The sequence below is a fragment of the Rhipicephalus microplus genome, chromosome 8 (assembly GCF_043290135.1).
Source record: "Rhipicephalus microplus isolate Deutch F79 chromosome 8, USDA_Rmic, whole genome shotgun sequence".
Lineage (NCBI taxonomy): Eukaryota > Metazoa > Arthropoda > Arachnida > Ixodida > Ixodidae > Rhipicephalus > Rhipicephalus microplus.
In genome coordinates, this window is record NC_134707.1 from 79660791 (window position 1) to 79679198 (window position 18408).

Here is an 18408-nt window from a genome sequence, read left to right on the forward strand (position 1 = left end):
GTTTACTGGAGTTATGTGTACACAACAGTCCTAAAGGAAAGACACCTACGTGTGACCGTGTTCCCCAGTGGCGTAATTGATTAGCGCACGTTACTTATACGACAGTTCTTCTGAGCTATGCGGGGGTTGAGAGTTCGAGCCTCACCTGGGGAATGAAGTTTTTATTAGTTTTCCTATTTAGTCATGAGGTTAATTGTATACTCAATGCTGGCGACTGCCTGGCTCGAAAACATTTGTTTACTGGAGGTGCGTGTCGACAACAGTCCTAAAGGAAACACTCTTACGTGCAACCGCAGTCCCCAGTGGCGCAATTGGTTAGCGCACGGTACTTATACGACAGTTATCGTGAGCTATGCCGGGGTTGTGAGTTCGAGCCTCACCTGGGGAATGAAATTTTTATTAGTTTTCATATTTAGTCATGAGGTTAATTGTATACTCAATGCTGGCGACTGCCTGGCTCGAAAACATTTGTTTACTGGAGTTGTGTGTAGACAACAGTCCTAAAGGAAAGACTCCTACGTGTGACTGTGTTCCACAGTGGCGCAATTAGTTAGCACACGGTACTTACACGACAGTTCTCGTGAGCTGTGCCGGGGTTGTGAGTTCGAGCCTCACCTATGGAATCAAATTTTTATTAGATTTCATATTTAGTCATGAGGTTAGTTGTATACTAAATGCTGACGACTGCCTGGCTCGAAAACATTTGTTTACTGGAGGTGTGTGTAGACAACAGTCCTAAAGAAAACACTGTTACGTGCAACCATGTTCCCCAGTGGCGCAATTGGTTAGCGCACGGTACTTATAGGACAGTTCTCGTGAGCTATGCCGGAGTTGTGAGTTCGAGCCTCACCTGGGGAATAAAATTTTTATTAGTTTTCATATTTAGTCATGAGGTATATTGTATACTCAATGCTGGCGACTGCCTGGCTCGAAAACATTTGTTTACTGGAGTTGTGTGTAGACAACAGTCCTAAAGGAAAGACTCCTACGTGCGACCGTGTTGCCCAGTGGCGCAACTTGTTAGCACACGGTACTTACACGACAGTTCTCGTGAGCTGTGCCGGGGTTGTGAGTTCGAGCCTCACCTATGGAATCAAATTTTTATTAAATTTCATATTTAGTCATGAGGTTAGTTGTATACTAAATGCTGACGACTGCCTGGCTCGAAAACATTTGTTTACTGGAGGTGTGTGTAGACAAGAGTCCTAAAGGAAACACTCTTACGTGCAACCATGTTCCCCAGTGGCGCAATTGGTTAGCGCACGGTACTTATACGACAGTTCTCGTGAGCTATGCCGGGGTTTTGAGTTCGAGCCTCACCTGGGGAATGAAATTTTTATTAGTTTTCATATTTAGTCATGCGGTTAATTGTATACTCAATGCTGGTGACTGCCTGGCTCGAAAACATTTGTTTACTGGAGTTGTGTGTAGACAACAGTCATGTTGTGTGTGTAAAGACTCCTACGTGCGACCGTGTTCCCCAGTGGCAAAATTGGTTAGCGCACGGTACTTATACGACAGTTCTCGTGAGCTATGCCGGGGTTGTGAGTTCGAGCCTCACCTGAGGAATGAAATTTTTATTAGTTTTCATATTTAGTCGTGAGGTTCATTGTATACTGAATGCTGGCGACTGCCTGGCTCGAAAACGTTTGTTTACTGGAGTTTTGCGCAGATAACAGTCCTAAAGAAAAGACTCCTACGTGTGACCGTGTTCCCCAGTGGCGCAATTGGTTAGCGCACGGTACCTTTACGAAAGTTCTCGTGAGCTATGCCGGGGTTGAGAGTTTGAGCCTCACCTTGAAATGGAATTTTCATTTGTTTTCATATTTAGCCTTGACGTTAATTGTATACTTAATGCTGGCGACTGCCTGGCTCGGAAACATTTGTTTACTGGAGGTGTGTGGAGACAACAGTCGTAAAGGAAACCCTCTTACGTGCAACCGTGTTCCCCAGTGGCGCAATTGGTTAGCGCACGGTACTTATACGACAGTTCTCGTGAGCTATGCGCGGGTTGAGAGTTCGAGCCTCACCTGGGGAATGAAATTTTTATTAGTTTTCCTATTTAGTCATGAGGTTAATTGTATACTCAATGCTGGCGACTGCCTGGCTTGAAAACATTTGTTTACTGGAGGTGTGTGTAGACAACAGTCCTAAAGGAAACACTCTTACGTGCAACCGTGTTCCCCAGTGGCGCAATTGGTTAGCGCACGGTACTTATACGGCAGTTCTCGTGAGCTATGCCGGGGTTGTGAGTTCGAGCCTCACCTGGGGAATGAATTTTTTATTAGTTTTCATATTTAGTCATGAGGTTAATTGTATACTCAATGCTGGTGACTGCCTAGCTCGAAAACATTTGTTTACTGGAGTTGTGTGTAGACAACAGTCCTAAACAAAAGACTCCTACGAGCGACTGTGTTCCCCAGTGGCGCAATTGGTTAGCGCACGGTACTTATACGACAGTTCTCGTCAGCTATGCCGAGGTTGTGAGTTCGAGACTCACCTATGGAATCAAATGTTTATTATATTTCATATTTAGTCATGAGGTTAATTTTATACTAAATGCTGACGACTGCTGGCTCGAAAACATTTGTTTACTGGAGGTGTGTGTAGACAACAGTCCTAAAGGAAACACTCTTACGTGAAACCGTATTCCCGAGTGGCGCAATTGGTTAGCGCACGGTACTTATACGACAGTTCTCGTGAGCTATGCCGGGGTTGTGAGTTCGAGCCTCACCTGGTGAATGAAATGTTTATTAGTTTTCATATTTAGTCATGCGGTTAATTGTACACTCAATGCTGGTGACTGCCTGGCTCGAAAACATTTGTTTACTGGAGTTGTGTGTAGACAACAGTCTTAAAGGAAAGACTCCTACGTGCGACCGTGTTCCCCAGTGGCGCAATTGGTTAGCGCACGGTACTTATACGACAGTTCTCGTCAGCTATGCCGAGGTTTTGAGTTCGAGACTCACGTGTGGAATGAAATTTTATTAGTTTTCATATTCAGTCATGAGGTTAAATGTATACTCAATGCTGGCGACTGCCTGGCTCGAAAACATTTGTTTACTGGAGGTGCGTGTCGACAACAGTCCTAAAGGAAACACTCTTACGTGCAACCGCAGTCCCCAGTGGCGCAATTGGTTAGCGCACGGTACTTATACGACAGTTATCGTGAGCTATGCCGGGGTTGTGAGTTCGAGCCTCACCTGGGGAATGAAATTTTTATTAGTTTTCATATTTAGTCATGAGGTTAATTGTATACTCAATGCTGGCGACTGCCTGGCTCGAAAACATTTGTTTACTGGAGTTGTGTGTAGACAACAGTCCTAAAGGAAAGACTCCTACGTGTGACCGTGTTCCACAGTGGCGCAATTAGTTAGCACACGGTACTTACACGACAGTTCTCGTGAGCTGTGCCGGGGTTGTGAGTTCGAGCCTCACCTATGGAATCAAATTTTTATTAGATTTCATATTTAGTCATGAGGTTAGTTGTATACTAAATGCTGACGACTGCCTGGCTCGAAAACATTTGTTTACTGGAGGTGTGTGTAGACAACAGTCCTAAAGAAAACACTGTTACGTGCAACCATGTTCCCCAGTGGCGCAATTGGTTAGCGCACGGTACTTATAGGACAGTTCTCGTGAGCTATGCCGGGGTTTTGAGTTCGAGCCTCACCTGGGGAATGAAATTTTTATTAGTTTTCATATTCAGTCATGCGGTTAATTGTATACTCAATGCTGGTGACTGCCTGGCTCGAAAACATTTATTTACTGGAGTTGTGTGTAGACAACAGTCTTAAAGGAAAGACTCCTACGTGCGACCGTGTTCCCCAGTGGCGCAATTGGTTAGCGCACGGTACTTATACGACAGTTCTCGTCAGCTATGCCGAGGTTGTGAGTTCGAGACTCACCTGTCGAATGAAATTTTTATTAGTTTTCATATTTAGTCATGAGGTTAATTGTATACTCAATGCTGGCGACTGCCTGGCTCGAAAAAAATTTTTTACTGGAGTTTTGCGCAGACAACAGTCCTAAAGGAAAGACTCCTACGTGCGACCGTGTTCCCCAGTGGCGCAATTCGTTAGCGCACGGTACTTATACGACAGTTCTCGTGAGCTATGCCGGGGTTGTGAGTTCGAGCCTCACCTGGGGAATGAAATTTTTATTAGTTTTCATATTTAGTCATGAGGTTAATTGTATACTCAATGCTGGCCCCTGCCTGGCTCGAAAACATTTGTTTACTGGAGGTGTGTGTAGACAACAGTCCTAAAGGAAACACTCTTACGTGCAACCGTGTTCCCCAGTGGCGCAATTGGTTAGCGCACGGTACTTATACGGCAGTTCTCGTGAGCTATGCCGGGGTTGTGAGTTCGAGCCTCACCTGGGGAATGAATTTTTTATTAGTTTTCATATTTAGTCATGAGGTTAATTGTATACTCAATGCTGGTGACTGCCTAGCTCGAAAACATTTGTTTATTGGAGGTGTGTGTAGACAACAGTCCTAAAGGAAACACTCTTACGTGCAACCATGTTCCACAGTGGCGCAATTGGTTAGCGCACGGTACTTATACGACAGTTCTCGTGAGCTATGCCGGGGTTGTGAGTTCGAGCCTCACCTGGGGAATGAAATTTTTATTAGTTTTCATATTTAGTCATGAGGTTAATTGTATACTCAATGCTGGCGACTGCCTGGCTCGAAAACATTTGTTTACTGGAGGTGTGTGTAGACAACAGTCCTAACGGAAACACTCTTACGTGCAACCGTGTTCCCCAGTGGCGCTATTGGTTAGCGCACGGTACTTATACGGCAGTTCTCGTTAGCTATGCCGGGGTTGTGAGTTCGAGCCTCACCTGGGGAATAAAATTTTTATTAGTTTTCATATTTAGTCATGAGTTTAATTGTATACTCAATGCTGGCGACTGCCTGGCTCGAAAACATTTGTTTATTGGAGGTGTGTGTAGACAACAGTCCTAAAGGAAACACTCTTACGTGCAACCATGTTCCACAGTGGCGCAATTGGTTAGCGCACGGTACTTATACGACAGTTCTCGTGAGCTATGCCGGAGTTGTGAGTTCGAGCCTCACCTGGGGAATAAAATTTTTATTAGTTTTCATATTTAGTCATGAGGTATATTGTATACTCAATGCTGGCGACTGCCTGGCTCGAAAACATTTGTTTACTGGAGTTGTGTGTAGACAACAGTCCTAAAGGAAAGACTCCTACGTGCGACCGTGTTGCCCAGTGGCGCAACTTGTTAGCACACGGTACTTACACGACAGTTCTCGTGAGCTGTGCCGGGGTTGTGAGTTCGAGCCTCACCTATGGAATCAAATTTTTATTAAATTTCATATTTAGTCATGAGGTTAGTTGTATACTAAATGCTGACGACTGCCTGGCTCGAAAACATTTGTTTACTGGAGGTGTGTGTAGACAAGAGTCCTAAAGGAAACACTCTTACGTGCAACCATGTTCCCCAGTGGCGCAATTGGTTAGCGCACGGTACTTATACGACAGTTCTCGTGAGCTATGCCGGGGTTTTGAGTTCGAGCCTCACCTGGGGAATGAAATTTTTATTAGTTTTCATATTTAGTCATGCGGTTAATTTTATACTCAATGCTGGTGACTGCCTGGCTCGAAAACATTTGTTTACTGGAGTTGTGTGTAGACAACAGTCATGTTGTGTGTGTAAAGACTCCTACGTGCGACCGTGTTCCCCAGTGGCAAAATTGGTTAGCGCACGGTACTTATACGACAGTTCTCATGAGCTATGCCGGGGTTGTGAGTTCGAGCCTCACCTGAGGAATGAAATTTTTATTAGTTTTCATATTTAGTCGTGAGGTTCATTGTATACTGAATGCTGGCGACTGCCTGGCTCGAAAACGTTTGTTTACTGGAGTTTTGCGCAGATAACAGTCCTAAAGAAAAGACTCCTACGTGTGACCGTGTTCCCCAGTGGCGCAATTGGTTAGCGCACGGTACCTTTACGAAAGTTCTCGTGAGCTATGCCGGGGTTGTGAGTTTGAGCCTCACCTTGAAATGGAATTTTCATTTGTTTTCATATTTAGCCTTGACGTTAATTGTATACTTAATGCTGGCGACTGCCTGGCTCGGAAACATTTGTTTACTGGAGGTGTGTGGAGACAACAGTCGTAAAGGAAACCCTCTTACGTGCAACCGTGTTCCCCAGTGGCGCAATTGGTTAGCGCACGGTACTTATACGACAGTTCTCGTGAGCTATGCGCGGGTTGAGAGTTCGAGCCTCACCTGGGGAATGAAATTTTTATTAGTTTTCCTATTTAGTCATGAGGTTAATTGTATACTCAATGCTGGCGACTGCCTGGCTTGAAAACATTTGTTTACTGGAGGTGTGTGTAGACAACAGTCCTAAAGGAAACACTCTTACGTGCAACCGTGTTCCCCAGTGGCGCAATTGGTTAGCGCACGGTACTTATACGGCAGTTCTCGTGAGCTATGCCGGGGTTGTGAGTTCGAGCCTCACCTGGGGAATGAATTTTTTATTAGTTTTCATATTTAGTCATGAGGTTAATTGTATACTCAATGCTGGTGACTGCCTAGCTCGAAAACATTTGTTTACTGGAGTTGTGTGTAGACAACAGTCCTAAACAGAAGACTCCTACGAGCGACTGTGTTCCCCAGTGGCGCAATTGGTTAGCGCACGGTACTTATACGACAGTTCTCGTCAGCTATGCCGAGGTTGTGAGTTCGAGACTCACCTATGGAATCAAATGTTTATTATATTTCATATTTAGTCATGAGGTTAATTTTATACTAAATGCTGACGACTGCTGGCTCGAAAACATTTGTTTACTGGAGGTGTGTGTAGACAACAGTCCTAAAGGAAACACTCTTACGTGAAACCGTATTTTCGAGTGGCGCAATTGGTTAGCGCACGGTACTTATACGACAGTTCTCGTGAGCTATGCCGGGGTTGTGAGTTCGAGCCTCACCTGGTGAATGAAATGTTTATTAGTTTTCATATTTAGTCATGCGGTTAATTGTACACTCAATGCTGGTGACTGCCTGGCTCGAAAACATTTGTTTACTGGAGTTGTGTGTAGACAACAGTCTTAAAGGAAAGACTCCTACGTGCGACCGTGTTCCCCAGTGGCGCAATTGGTTAGCGCACGGTACTTATACGACAGTTTTCGTCAGCTATGCCGAGGTTTTGAGTTCGAGACTCACGTGTGGAATGAAATTTTTATTAGTTTTCATATTCAGTCATGAGGTTAAATGTATACTCAATGCTGGCGACTGCCTGGCTCGAAAACATTTGTTTATTAGAGGTGTGTGTAGACAACAGTCCTAAAGAAAACACTCTTACGTGCAACCATGTTCCACAGTGGCGCAACTGGTTAGCGCACGGTACTTATACGACAGTTCTCGTGAGCTATGCCGGAGTTGTGAGTTCGAGCCTCACCTGGGGAATGAAATTTTTATTAGTTTTCATATTTAGTCATGAGGTATATTGTATACTCAATGCTGGCGACTGCCTGGCTCGAAAACATTTGTTTACTGGAGTTATGTGTACACAACAGTCCTAAAGGAAAGACACCTACGTGTGACCGTGTTCCCCAGTGGCGTAATTGATTAGCGCACGTTACTTATACGACAGTTCTTCTGAGCTATGCGGGGGTTGAGAGTTCGAGCCTCACCTGGGGAATGAAGTTTTTATTAGTTTTCCTATTTAGTCATGAGGTTAATTGTATACTCAATGCTGGCGACTGCCTGGCTCGAAAACATTTGTTTACTGGAGGTGCGTGTCGACAACAGTCCTAAAGGAAACACTCTTACGTGCAACCGCAGTCCCCAGTGGCGCAATTGGTTAGCGCACGGTACTTATACGACAGTTATCGTGAGCTATGCCGGGGTTGTGAGTTCGAGCCTCACCTGGGGAATGAAATTTTTATTAGTTTTCATATTTAGTCATGAGGTTAATTGTATACTCAATGCTGGCGACTGCCTGGCTCGAAAACATTTGTTTACTGGAGTTGTGTGTAGACAACAGTCCTAAAGGAAAGACTCCTACGTGTGACCGTGTTCCACAGTGGCGCAATTAGTTAGCACACGGTACTTACACGACAGTTCTCGTGAGCTGTGCCGGGGTTGTGAGTTCGAGCCTCACCTATGGAATCAAATTTTTATTAGATTTCATATTTAGTCATGAGGTTAGTTGTATACTAAATGCTGACGACTGCCTGGCTCGAAAACATTTGTTTACTGGAGGTGTGTGTAGACAACAGTCCTAAAGAAAACACTGTTATGTGCAACCATGTTCCCCAGTGGCGCAATTGGTTAGCGCACGGTACTTATAGGACAGTTCTCGTGAGCTATGCCGGGGTTTTGAGTTCGAGCCTCACCTGGGGAATGAAATTTTTATTAGTTTTCATATTCAGTCATGCGGTTAATTGTATACTCAATGCTGGTGACTGCCTGGCTCGAAAACATTTATTTACTGGAGTTGTGTGTAGACAACAGTCTTAAAAGAAAGACTCCTACGTGCGACCGTGTTCCCCAGTGGCGCAATTGGTTAGCGCACGGTACTTATACGACAGTTCTCGTCAGCTATGCCGAGGTTGTGAGTTCGAGACTCACCTGTCGAATGAAATTTTTATTAGTTTTCATATTTAGTCATGAGGTTAATTGTATACTCAATGCTGGCGACTGCCTGGCTCGAAAAAAATTTTTTACTGGAGTTTTGCGCAGACAACAGTCCTAAAGGAAAGACTCCTACGTGCGACCGTGTTCCCCAGTGGCGCAATTCGTTAGCGCACGGTACTTATACGACAGTTCTCGTGAGCTATGCCGGGGTTGTGAGTTCGAGCCTCACCTGGGGAATGAAATTTTTATTAGTTTTCATATTTAGTCATGAGGTTAATTGTATACTCAATGCTGGCCCCTGCCTGGCTCGAAAACATTTGTTTACTGGAGGTGTGTGTAGACAACAGTCCTAAAGGAAACACTCTTACGTGCAACCGTGTTCCCCAGTGGCGCAATTGGTTAGCGCACGGTACTTATACGGCAGTTCTCGTGAGCTATGCCGGGGTTGTGAGTTTGAGCCTCACCTGGGGAATGAATTTTTTATTAGTTTTCATATTTAGTCATGAGGTTAATTGTATACTCAATGCTGGTGACTGCCTAGCTCGAAAACATTTGTTTACTGGAGTTGTGTGTAGACAACAGTCTTAAAGGAAAGACTCCTACGTGCGACCGTGTTCCCCAGTGGCGCAATTGGTTAGCGCACGGTACTTATACGACAGTTCTCGTCAGCTATGCCGAGGTTTTGAGTTCGAGACTCACGTGTGGAATGAAATTTTTATTAGTTTTCATATTTAGTCATGAGGTTAAATGTATACTCAATGCTGGCGACTGCCTGGCTCGAAAACATTTGTTTATTAGAGGTGTGTGTAGACAACAGTCCTAAAGAAAACACTCTTACGTGCAACCATGTTCCACAGTGGCGCAACTGGTTAGCGCACGGTACTTATACGACAGTTCTCGTGAGCTATGCCGGAGTTGTGAGTTCGAGCCTCACCTGGGGAATGAAATTTTTATTAGTTTTCATATTTAGTCATGAGGTATATTGTATACTCATTGCTGGCGACTGCCTGGCTCGAAAACATTTGTTTACTGGAGTTATGTGTACACAACAGTCCTAAAGGAGAGACACCTACGTGTGACCGTGTTCCCCAGTGGCGTAATTGATTAGCGCACGTTACTTATACGACAGTTCTTCTGAGCTATGCGGGGGTTGAGAGTTCGAGCCTCACCTGGGGAATGAAGTTTCTATTAGTTTTCCTATTTAGTCATGAGGTTAATTGTATACTCAATGCTGGCGACTGCCTGGCTCGAAAACATTTGTTTACTGGAGGTGCGTGTCGACAACAGTCCTGAAGAAAACACTCTTACGTGCAACCATGTTCCACAGTGGCGCAACTGGTTAGCGCACGGTACTTATACGACAGTTCTCGTGAGCTATGCCGGAGTTGTGAGTTCGAGCCTCACCTGGGGAATGAAATTTTTATTAGTTTTCATATTTAGTCATGAGGTATATTGTATACTCAATGCTGGCGACTGCCTGGCTCGAAAACATTTGTTTACTGGAGTTGTGTGTAGACAACAGTCCTAAAGGAAAGACTCCTACGTGTGACCGTGTTCCACAGTGGCGCAATTAGTTAGCACACGGTACTTACACGACAGTTCTCGTGAGCTGTGCCGGGGTTGTGAGTTCGAGCCTCACCTATGGAATCAAATTTTTATTAGATTTCATATTTAGTCATGAGGTTAGTTGTATACTAAATGCTGACGACTGCCTGGCTCGAAAACATTTGTTTACTGGAGGTGTGTGTAGACAACAGTCCTAAAGAAAACACTGTTACGTGCAACCATGTTCCCCAGTGGCGCAATTGGTTAGCGCACGGTACTTATACGACAGTTCTCGTGAGCTATGCCGGGGTTTTGAGTTCGAGCCTCACCTGGGGAATGAAATTTTTATTAGTTTTCATATTCAGTCATGCGGTTAATTGTATACTCAATGCTGGTGACTGCCTGGCTCGAAAACATTTATTTACTGGAGTTGTGTGTAGACAACAGTCTTAAAGGAAAGACTCCTACGTGCGACCGTGTTCCCCAGTGGCGCAATTGGTTAGCGCACGGTACTTATACGACAGTTCTCGTCAGCTATGCCGAGGTTGTGAGTTCGAGACTCACCTGTCGAATGAAATATTTATTAGTTTTCATATTTAGTCATGAGGTTAATTGTATACTCAATGCTGGCGACTGCCTGGCTCGAAAAAAATTTTTTACTGGAGTTTTGCGCAGACAACAGTCCTAAAGGAAAGACTCCTACGTGCGACCGTGTTCCCCAGTGGCGCAATTCGTTAGCGCACGGTACTTATACGACAGTTCTCGTGAGCTATGCCGGGGTTGTGAGTTCGAGCCTCACCTGGGGAATGAAATTTTTATTAGTTTTCATATTTAGTCATGAGGTTAATTGTATACTCAATGCTGGCCACTGCCTGGCTCGAAAACATTTGTTTACTGGAGGTGTGTGTAGACACCAGTCCTAAAGGAAACACTCTTACGTGCAACCATGTTCCACAGTGGCGCAATTGGTTAGTGGACGGTACTTATACGACAGTTCTCGTGAGCTATGCCGGGGTTGTGAGTTTGAGCCTCACCTGGGGAATGGAATTTTCATTAGTTTTCATATTTGGCCTTGAGGTTAATTGTATACTCAATGCTGGCGACTGCCTAGCTCGAAAACATTTGTTTACTGGAGTTGTGTGTAGACAACATTCCTAAACAAAAGACTCCTACGTGCGACTGTGTTCCCCTGTGGCGCAATTGGTTAGCGCACGGTACTTATACGACAGTTCTCGTCAGCTATGCCGAGGTTGTGAGTTCGAGACTCACCTATGGAATCAAATGTTTATTATATTTCATATTTAGTCATGAGGTTAATTTTATACTAAATGCTGACGACTGCTGGATCGAAAACATTTGTTTACTGGAGGTGTGTGTAGACAACAGTCCTAAAGGAAACACTCTTACGTGAAACCGTATTCCCGAGTGCCGCAATTGGTTAGCGCACGGTACTTATACGACAGTTCTCGTGAGCTATGCCGGGGTTGTGAGTTCGAGCCTCACCTGGTGAATGAAATTTTTATTAGTTTTCATATTTATTCATGCGGTTAATTGTACACTCAATGCTGGTGACTGCCTGGCTCGAAAACATTTGTTTACTGGAGTTGTGTGTAGACAACAGTCTTAAAGGAAAGACTCCTACGTGCGACCGTGTTCCCCAGTGGCGCAATTGGTTAGCGCACGGTACTTATACGACAGTTCTCGTCAGCTATGCCGAGGTTTTGAGTTCGAGACTCACGTGTGGAATGAAATTTTTATTAGTTTTCATATTTAGTCATGAGGTTAAATGTATACTCAATGCTGGCGACTGCCTGGCTCGAAAAAATTTGTTTACTGGAGTTTTGCGCAGACAACAGTCCTAAAGGAAAGACTCCTACTTGCGACCGTGTTCCCCCGTGGCGCAATCGGTTAGCGCACGGTACTTATACGACAGTTCTCGTGAGATATGCCGGGGTTGTGAGTTCGAGCCTCACCTGGGGAATGAAATTTTTATCAGTTTTCATATTTAGTCATGAGTTGAATTGTATACTCAATGCTGGCGACTGCCTGGCTCGAAAACATTTGTTTATTAGAGGTGTGTGTAGACAACAGTCCTAAAGAAAACACTCTAACGTGCAACCATGTTCCACAGTGGCGCAACTGGTTAGCGCACGGTACTTATACGACAGTTCTCGTGAGCTATGCCGGAGTTGTGAGTTCGAGCCTCACCTGGGGAATGAAATTTTTATTAGTTTTTATATTTAGTCATGAGGTATATTGTATACTCAATGCTGGCGACTGCCTGGCTCGAAAACATTTGTTTACTGGAGTTATGTGTACACAACAGTCCTAAAGGAAAGACTCCTACGTGTGACCGTGTTCCCCAGTGGCGTAATTGATTAGCGCACGTTACTTATACGACAGTTCTTCTGAGCTATGCGGGGATTGAGAGTTCGAGCCTCACCTGGGGAATGAAGTTTTTATTAGTTTTCCTATTTAGTCATGAGGTTAATTGTATACTCAATGCTGGCGACTGCCTGGCTCGAAAACATTTGTTTACTGGAGGTGCGTGTCGACAACAGTCCTAAAGGAAACACTCTTACGTGCAACCGCAGTCCCCAGTGGCGCAATTGGTTTGCGCACGGTACTTATACGACAGTTCTCGTGAGCTATGCCGGGGTTTTGAGTTCGAGCCTCACCTGGGGAATGAAATTTTTATTAGTTTTCATATTCAGTCATGCGGTTAATTGTATACTCAATGCTGGTGACTGCCTGGCTCGAAAACATTTATTTACTGGAGTTGTGTGTAGACAACAGTCTTAAAGGAAAGACTCCTACGTGCGACCGTGTTCCCCAGTGGCGCAATTGGTTAGCGCACGGTACTTATACGACAGTTCTCGTCAGCTATGCCGAGGTTGTGAGTTCGAGCCTCACCTGGGGAATGAAATTTTTATTAGTTTTCATATTTAGTCATGAGGTTAATTGTATACTCAATGCTGGCCACTGCCTGGCTCGAAAACATTTGTTTACTGGAGGTGTGTGTAGACACCAGTCCTAAAGGAAACACTCTTACGTGCAACCATGTTCCACAGTGGCGCAATTCGTTAGCGCACGGTACTTATACGACAGTTCTCGTGAGCTATGCCGGGGTTGTGAGTTTGAGCCTCACCTGGGGAATGGAATTTTCATTAGTTTTCATATTTGGCCTTGAGGTTAATTGTATACTCAATGCTGGCGACTGCCTAGCTCGAAAACATTTTTTTACTGGAGTTGTGTGTAGACAACAGTCCTAAACAAAAGACTCCTACGTGCGACTGTGTTCCCCTGTGGCGCAATTGGTTAGCGCACGGTACTTATACGACAGTTCTCGTCAGCTATGCCGAGGTTGTGAGTTCGAGACTCACCTATGGAATCAAATGTTTATTATATTTCATATTTAGTCATGAGGTTAATTTTATACTAAATGCTGACGACTGCTGGCTCGAAAACATTTGTTTACTGGAGGTGTGTGTAGACAACAGTCCTAAAGGAAACACTCTTACGTGAAACCGTATTCCCGAGTGGCGCAATTGGTTAGCGCACGGTACTTATACGACAGTTCTCGTGAGCTATGCCGGGGTTGTGAGTTCGAGCCTCACCTGGTGAATGAAATTTTTATTAGTTTTTTTATTTATTCATGCGGTTAATTGTACACTCAATGCTGGTGACTGCCTGGCTCGAAAACATTTGTTTACTGGAGTTGTGTGTAGACAACAGTCTTAAAGGAAAGACTCCTACGTGCGACCGTGTTCCCCAGTGGCGCAATTGGTTAGCGCACGGTACTTATACGACAGTTCTCGTCAGCTATGCCGAGGTTTTGAGTTCGAGACTCACGTGTGGAATGAAATTTTTATTAGTTTTCATATTTAGTCATGAGGTTAAATGTATACTCAATGCTGGCGACTGCCTGGCTCGAAAAAATTTGTTTACTGGAGTTTTGCGCAGACAACAGTCCTAAAGGAAAGACTCCTACTTGCGACCGTGTTCCCCCGTGGCGCAATCGGTTAGCGCACGGTACTTATACGACAGTTCTCGTGAGATATGCCGGGGTTGTGAGTTCGAGCCTCACCTGGGGAATGAAATTTTTATCAGTTTTCATATTTAGTCATGAGTTGAATTGTATACTCAATGCTGGCGACTGCCTGGCTCGAAAACATTTGTTTATTAGAGGTGTGTGTAGACAACAGTCCTAAAGAAAACACTCTAACGTGCAACCATGTTCCACAGTGGCGCAACTGGCTAGCGCACGGTACTTATACGACAGTTCTCGTGAGCTATGCCGGAGTTGTGAGTTCGAGCCTCACCTGGGGAATGAAATTTTTATTAGTTTTTATATTTAGTCATGAGGTATATTGTATACTCAATGCTGGCGACTGCCTGGCTCGAAAACATTTGTTTACTGGAGTTATGTGTACACAACAGTCCTAAAGGAAAGACTCCTACGTGTGACCGTGTTCCCCAGTGGCGTAATTGATTAGCGCACGTTACTTATACGACAGTTCTTCTGAGCTATGCGGGGATTGAGAGTTCGAGCCTCACCTGGGGAATGAAGTTTTTATTAGTTTTCCTATTTAGTCATGAGGTTAATTGTATACTCAATGCTGGCGACTGCCTGGCTCGAAAACATTTGTTTACTGGAGGTGCGTGTCGACAACAGTCCTAAAGGAAACACTCTTACGTGCAACCGCAGTCCCCAGTGGCGCAATTGGTTAGCGCACGGTACTTATACGACAGTTCTCGTGAGCTATGCCGGGGTTGTGAGTTCGAGCCTCACCTGGGGAATGAAATTTTTATTAGTTTTCATATTTAGTCATGAGGTTAATTGTATACTCAATGCTGGCGACTGCCTGGCTCGAAAACATTTGTTTACTGGAGTTGTGTGTAGACAACAGTCCTAAAGGAAAGACTCCTACGTGCGACCGTGTTCCACAGTGGCGCAATTAGTTAGCACACGGTACTTACACGACAGTTCTCGTGAGCTGTGCCGGGGTTGTGAGTTCGAGCCTCACCTATGAAATCAAATTTTTATTAGATTTCATATTTAGTCATGAGGTTAGTTGTATACTAAATGCTGACGACTGCCTGGCTCGAAAACATTTGTTTACTGGAGGTGTGTGTAGACAACAGTCCTAAAGGAAACACTGTTACGTGCAACCATGTTCCCCAGTGGCGCAATTGGTTAGCGCACGGTACTTATACGACAGTTCTCGTGAGCTATGCCGGGGTTTTGAGTTCGAGCCTCACCTGGGGAATGAAATTTTTATTAGTTTTCATATTCAGTCATGCGGTTAATTGTATACTCAATGCTGGTGACTGCCTGGCTCGAAAACATTTATTTACTGGAGTTGTGTGTAGACAACAGTCTTAAAGGAAAGACTCCTACGTGCGACCGTGTTCCCCAGTGGCGCAATTGGTTAGCGCACGGTACTTATACGACAGTTCTCGTCAGCTATGCCGAGGTTGTGAGTTCGAGACTCACCTGTGGAATGAAATTTTTATTAGTTTTCATATTTAGTCATGAGGTTAATTGTATACTCAATGCTGGCGACTGCCTGGCTCGAAAAAAATTTTTTACTGGAGTTTTGCGCAGACAACAGTCCTAAAGGAAAGACTCCTACGTGCGACCGTGTTCCCCAGTGGCGCAATTCGTTAGCGCACGGTACTTATACGACAGTTCTCGTGAGCTATGCCGGGGTTGTGAGTTCGAGCCTCACCTGGGGAATAAAATTTTTATTAGTTTTCATATTTAGTCATGAGGTATATTGTATACTCAATGCTGGCGACTGCCTGTCTCGAAAACATTTGTTTACGGGAGGTTTGCGCAGACAACAGTCCTAAAGGAAAGACTCCTACGTGTGACCGTGTTCCCCAGTGGCGCAATTGGTTAGCGCACGGTACCTTTACGAAAGTTCTCGTGAGCTATGCCGGGGTTGTGAGTTTGAGCCTCACCTGGGGAATGGAATTTTCATTAGTTTTCATATTTAGCCTTGAGGTTAATTGTACACTCAATGCTGGCGACTGCCTGGCTCGGAAACATTTGTTTACTGGAGTTGTGTGGAGACAACAGTCGTAAAGGAAACCCTCTTACGTGCAACCGTGTTCCCCAGTGGCGCAATTGGTTAGCGCACGGTACTTATACGACAGTTCTCGTGAGCTATGCGCGGGTTAAGAGTTCGAGCCTCACCTGGGGAATGAAATTTTAATTAGTTTTCCTATTTAGTCATGAGGTTAATTGTATACTCAATGCTGGCGACTGCCTGGCTCGAAAACATTTGTTTACTGGAGGTGTGTGTAGACAACAGTCCTAAAGGAAACACTCTTACGTGCAACCGCGTTCCCCAGTGGCGCAATTGGTTAGTGCACGGTGCTTATACGACAGTTCTCGTGAGCTATGCCGGGGTTGTGAGTTCGAGCCTCACTTGGGGAATGAAATTTTTATTAGTTTTCATATTTAGTCATGAGGTTAATTGTATACTCAATGCTGGCGACTGCCTGGCTCGAAAACATTTGTTTACTGGAGGTGTGTGTAGACAACAGTCCTAAAGGAAACACTCTTACGTGCAACCATGTTCCACAGTGGCGCAATTGGTTAGCGCACGGTACTTATACGACAGTTCTCGTGAGCTATGCCGGGGTTGTGAGTTCGAGCCTCACCTGGGGAATGAAATTTTTTATTAGTTTTCATATTTAGTCGTGAGGTTCATTGTATACTGAATGCTGGCGACTGCCTGGCTCGAAAACGTTTGTTTACTGGAGTTTTGCGCAGACAACAGTCCTAAAGGAAAGACTCCTACGTGTGACCGTGTTCCCCAGTGGCGCAATCGGTTAGCGCACGGTACCTTTACGAAAGTTCTCGTGAGCTATGCCGGGGTTGTGAGTTTGAGCCTCACCTGGGGAATGGAATTTTCATTAGTTTTCATATTTAGCCTTGAGGTTAATTGTATACTCAATGCTGGCGACTGCCTGGCTCGGAAACATTTGTTTACTGGAGTTGTGTGGAGACAACAGTCGTAAAGGAAACCCTTTTACGTGCAACCGTGTTCCCCAGTGGCGCAATCGGTTAGCGCACAAACTTATTCGAATGTTCTCGTGAGCTATGCGCGGGTTGAGAGTTCGAGCCTCACCTGGGGAATGAAATTTTTATTAGTTTTCATATTTAGTCATGAGGTTAATTGTATACTTAATGCTGGTGACTGCCTGGCTCGAGAACATTTGTTTACTGGAGTTGTGTGTAGACAACAGTCCTAAAGGAAAGACTCCTACGTGCGACCGTGTTGCCCAGTGGCGCAACTTGTTAGCACACGGTACTTACACGACAGTTCTCGTGAGCTGTGCCGGGGTTGTGAGTTCGAGCCTCACCTATGGAATCAAATTTTTATTAGATTTCATATTTAGTCATGAGGTTAGTTGGATACTAAATGCTGACGACTGCCTGGCTCGAAAACATTTGTTTACTGGAGGTGTGTGTAGACAACAGTCCTAAAGGAAACACTCTTACGTGCAACCATGTTCCCCAGTGGCGCAATTGGTTAGCGCACGGTACTTATACGACAGTTCTCGTGAGCTACGCCGGAGTTTTGAGTTCGAGCCTCACCTGGGGAATGAAATTTTTATTAGTTTTCATATTTAGTCATGCGGTTAATTGTATACTCAATGCTGGTGACTGCCTGGCTCGAAAACATTTGTTTACTGGAGTTGTGTGTAGACAGCAGTCATGTTGTGTGTGTAAAGACTCCTACGTGCGACCGTGTTCCCCAATGGCACAATTGGTTAGCGCACGGTACTTATACGACAGTTCTCGTGAGCTATGCCGGGGTTGTGAGTTCGAGCCTCACCTGAGGAATGAAATTTTTATTAGTTTTCCTATTTAGTCATGAGGTTAATTGTATACTCAATGCTGGTGACTGCCTGGCTTGAAAACATTTGTTTACTGAAGGTGTGTGTAGACAACAGTCCTAAAGGAAACACTCTTACGTGCAACCGTGTTCCCCAGTGGCGCAATTGGTTAGCGCACGGTACTTATACGGCAGTTCTCGTGAGCTATGCCGGGGTTGTGAGTTCGAGCCTCACCTGGGGAATGAATTTTTTATTAGTTTTCATATTTAGTCATGAGGTTAATTGTATACTCAATGCTGGTGACTGCCTAGCTCGAAAACATTTGTTTGCTGGAGTTGTGTGTAGACAACAGTCCTAAACAAAAGACTCCTACGTGCGACTGTGTTCCCCA

At 44.7% G+C, this 18408-nt stretch overlaps 29 non-coding genes across 29 annotated transcripts; all 29 read left to right on the forward strand.

The window, feature by feature from the left end:
- Window positions 1-296: 296 nt before the first annotated feature.
- Window positions 297-388, forward strand: TRNAI-UAU (transfer RNA isoleucine (anticodon UAU)). Its single transcript is given in 2 exon segments — window positions 297-334; window positions 353-388. It is a non-coding gene; the product is annotated as a tRNA-Ile (tRNA).
- Window positions 389-766: 378 nt separating this feature from the next.
- TRNAI-UAU (transfer RNA isoleucine (anticodon UAU)) lies at window positions 767-858 on the forward strand. Its single transcript is given in 2 exon segments — window positions 767-804; window positions 823-858. It is a non-coding gene; the product is annotated as a tRNA-Ile (tRNA).
- Window positions 859-1236: 378 nt separating this feature from the next.
- TRNAI-UAU (transfer RNA isoleucine (anticodon UAU)) lies at window positions 1237-1328 on the forward strand. The gene is given in 2 exon segments: window positions 1237-1274; window positions 1293-1328. It is a non-coding gene; the product is annotated as a tRNA-Ile (tRNA).
- Window positions 1329-2181: 853 nt separating this feature from the next.
- Window positions 2182-2273, forward strand: TRNAI-UAU (transfer RNA isoleucine (anticodon UAU)). Its single transcript is given in 2 exon segments — window positions 2182-2219; window positions 2238-2273. It is a non-coding gene; the product is annotated as a tRNA-Ile (tRNA).
- An 846-nt stretch (window positions 2274-3119) lies between these two features.
- TRNAI-UAU (transfer RNA isoleucine (anticodon UAU)) lies at window positions 3120-3211 on the forward strand. Its single transcript is given in 2 exon segments — window positions 3120-3157; window positions 3176-3211. It is a non-coding gene; the product is annotated as a tRNA-Ile (tRNA).
- Window positions 3212-3589: 378 nt separating this feature from the next.
- TRNAI-UAU (transfer RNA isoleucine (anticodon UAU)) lies at window positions 3590-3681 on the forward strand. The gene is given in 2 exon segments: window positions 3590-3627; window positions 3646-3681. It is a non-coding gene; the product is annotated as a tRNA-Ile (tRNA).
- Window positions 3682-4059: 378 nt separating this feature from the next.
- TRNAI-UAU (transfer RNA isoleucine (anticodon UAU)) lies at window positions 4060-4151 on the forward strand. The gene is given in 2 exon segments: window positions 4060-4097; window positions 4116-4151. It is a non-coding gene; the product is annotated as a tRNA-Ile (tRNA).
- Window positions 4152-4294: 143 nt separating this feature from the next.
- On the forward strand, window positions 4295-4386 carry TRNAI-UAU (transfer RNA isoleucine (anticodon UAU)). The gene is given in 2 exon segments: window positions 4295-4332; window positions 4351-4386. It is a non-coding gene; the product is annotated as a tRNA-Ile (tRNA).
- A 143-nt stretch (window positions 4387-4529) lies between these two features.
- Window positions 4530-4621, forward strand: TRNAI-UAU (transfer RNA isoleucine (anticodon UAU)). The gene is given in 2 exon segments: window positions 4530-4567; window positions 4586-4621. It is a non-coding gene; the product is annotated as a tRNA-Ile (tRNA).
- Window positions 4622-4764: 143 nt separating this feature from the next.
- Window positions 4765-4856, forward strand: TRNAI-UAU (transfer RNA isoleucine (anticodon UAU)). The gene is given in 2 exon segments: window positions 4765-4802; window positions 4821-4856. It is a non-coding gene; the product is annotated as a tRNA-Ile (tRNA).
- Window positions 4857-5469: 613 nt separating this feature from the next.
- Window positions 5470-5561, forward strand: TRNAI-UAU (transfer RNA isoleucine (anticodon UAU)). Its single transcript is given in 2 exon segments — window positions 5470-5507; window positions 5526-5561. It is a non-coding gene; the product is annotated as a tRNA-Ile (tRNA).
- An 853-nt stretch (window positions 5562-6414) lies between these two features.
- On the forward strand, window positions 6415-6506 carry TRNAI-UAU (transfer RNA isoleucine (anticodon UAU)). Its single transcript is given in 2 exon segments — window positions 6415-6452; window positions 6471-6506. It is a non-coding gene; the product is annotated as a tRNA-Ile (tRNA).
- A 1317-nt stretch (window positions 6507-7823) lies between these two features.
- Window positions 7824-7915, forward strand: TRNAI-UAU (transfer RNA isoleucine (anticodon UAU)). Its single transcript is given in 2 exon segments — window positions 7824-7861; window positions 7880-7915. It is a non-coding gene; the product is annotated as a tRNA-Ile (tRNA).
- Window positions 7916-8293: 378 nt separating this feature from the next.
- TRNAI-UAU (transfer RNA isoleucine (anticodon UAU)) lies at window positions 8294-8385 on the forward strand. The gene is given in 2 exon segments: window positions 8294-8331; window positions 8350-8385. It is a non-coding gene; the product is annotated as a tRNA-Ile (tRNA).
- Window positions 8386-8763: 378 nt separating this feature from the next.
- On the forward strand, window positions 8764-8855 carry TRNAI-UAU (transfer RNA isoleucine (anticodon UAU)). Its single transcript is given in 2 exon segments — window positions 8764-8801; window positions 8820-8855. It is a non-coding gene; the product is annotated as a tRNA-Ile (tRNA).
- Window positions 8856-8998: 143 nt separating this feature from the next.
- On the forward strand, window positions 8999-9090 carry TRNAI-UAU (transfer RNA isoleucine (anticodon UAU)). The gene is given in 2 exon segments: window positions 8999-9036; window positions 9055-9090. It is a non-coding gene; the product is annotated as a tRNA-Ile (tRNA).
- Window positions 9091-10408: 1318 nt separating this feature from the next.
- TRNAI-UAU (transfer RNA isoleucine (anticodon UAU)) lies at window positions 10409-10500 on the forward strand. Its single transcript is given in 2 exon segments — window positions 10409-10446; window positions 10465-10500. It is a non-coding gene; the product is annotated as a tRNA-Ile (tRNA).
- Window positions 10501-10878: 378 nt separating this feature from the next.
- On the forward strand, window positions 10879-10970 carry TRNAI-UAU (transfer RNA isoleucine (anticodon UAU)). The gene is given in 2 exon segments: window positions 10879-10916; window positions 10935-10970. It is a non-coding gene; the product is annotated as a tRNA-Ile (tRNA).
- Window positions 10971-12052: 1082 nt separating this feature from the next.
- TRNAI-UAU (transfer RNA isoleucine (anticodon UAU)) lies at window positions 12053-12144 on the forward strand. Its single transcript is given in 2 exon segments — window positions 12053-12090; window positions 12109-12144. It is a non-coding gene; the product is annotated as a tRNA-Ile (tRNA).
- An 848-nt stretch (window positions 12145-12992) lies between these two features.
- TRNAI-UAU (transfer RNA isoleucine (anticodon UAU)) lies at window positions 12993-13084 on the forward strand. Its single transcript is given in 2 exon segments — window positions 12993-13030; window positions 13049-13084. It is a non-coding gene; the product is annotated as a tRNA-Ile (tRNA).
- A 1082-nt stretch (window positions 13085-14166) lies between these two features.
- On the forward strand, window positions 14167-14258 carry TRNAI-UAU (transfer RNA isoleucine (anticodon UAU)). The gene is given in 2 exon segments: window positions 14167-14204; window positions 14223-14258. It is a non-coding gene; the product is annotated as a tRNA-Ile (tRNA).
- Window positions 14259-14871: 613 nt separating this feature from the next.
- Window positions 14872-14963, forward strand: TRNAI-UAU (transfer RNA isoleucine (anticodon UAU)). The gene is given in 2 exon segments: window positions 14872-14909; window positions 14928-14963. It is a non-coding gene; the product is annotated as a tRNA-Ile (tRNA).
- A 378-nt stretch (window positions 14964-15341) lies between these two features.
- On the forward strand, window positions 15342-15433 carry TRNAI-UAU (transfer RNA isoleucine (anticodon UAU)). Its single transcript is given in 2 exon segments — window positions 15342-15379; window positions 15398-15433. It is a non-coding gene; the product is annotated as a tRNA-Ile (tRNA).
- A 143-nt stretch (window positions 15434-15576) lies between these two features.
- Window positions 15577-15668, forward strand: TRNAI-UAU (transfer RNA isoleucine (anticodon UAU)). Its single transcript is given in 2 exon segments — window positions 15577-15614; window positions 15633-15668. It is a non-coding gene; the product is annotated as a tRNA-Ile (tRNA).
- A 143-nt stretch (window positions 15669-15811) lies between these two features.
- TRNAI-UAU (transfer RNA isoleucine (anticodon UAU)) lies at window positions 15812-15903 on the forward strand. The gene is given in 2 exon segments: window positions 15812-15849; window positions 15868-15903. It is a non-coding gene; the product is annotated as a tRNA-Ile (tRNA).
- Window positions 15904-16046: 143 nt separating this feature from the next.
- On the forward strand, window positions 16047-16138 carry TRNAK-UUU (transfer RNA lysine (anticodon UUU)). The gene is given in 2 exon segments: window positions 16047-16084; window positions 16103-16138. It is a non-coding gene; the product is annotated as a tRNA-Lys (tRNA).
- Window positions 16139-16751: 613 nt separating this feature from the next.
- On the forward strand, window positions 16752-16843 carry TRNAI-UAU (transfer RNA isoleucine (anticodon UAU)). The gene is given in 2 exon segments: window positions 16752-16789; window positions 16808-16843. It is a non-coding gene; the product is annotated as a tRNA-Ile (tRNA).
- Window positions 16844-16987: 144 nt separating this feature from the next.
- Window positions 16988-17079, forward strand: TRNAK-UUU (transfer RNA lysine (anticodon UUU)). The gene is given in 2 exon segments: window positions 16988-17025; window positions 17044-17079. It is a non-coding gene; the product is annotated as a tRNA-Lys (tRNA).
- A 1088-nt stretch (window positions 17080-18167) lies between these two features.
- On the forward strand, window positions 18168-18259 carry TRNAI-UAU (transfer RNA isoleucine (anticodon UAU)). Its single transcript is given in 2 exon segments — window positions 18168-18205; window positions 18224-18259. It is a non-coding gene; the product is annotated as a tRNA-Ile (tRNA).
- Window positions 18260-18408: the final 149 nt, after the last annotated feature.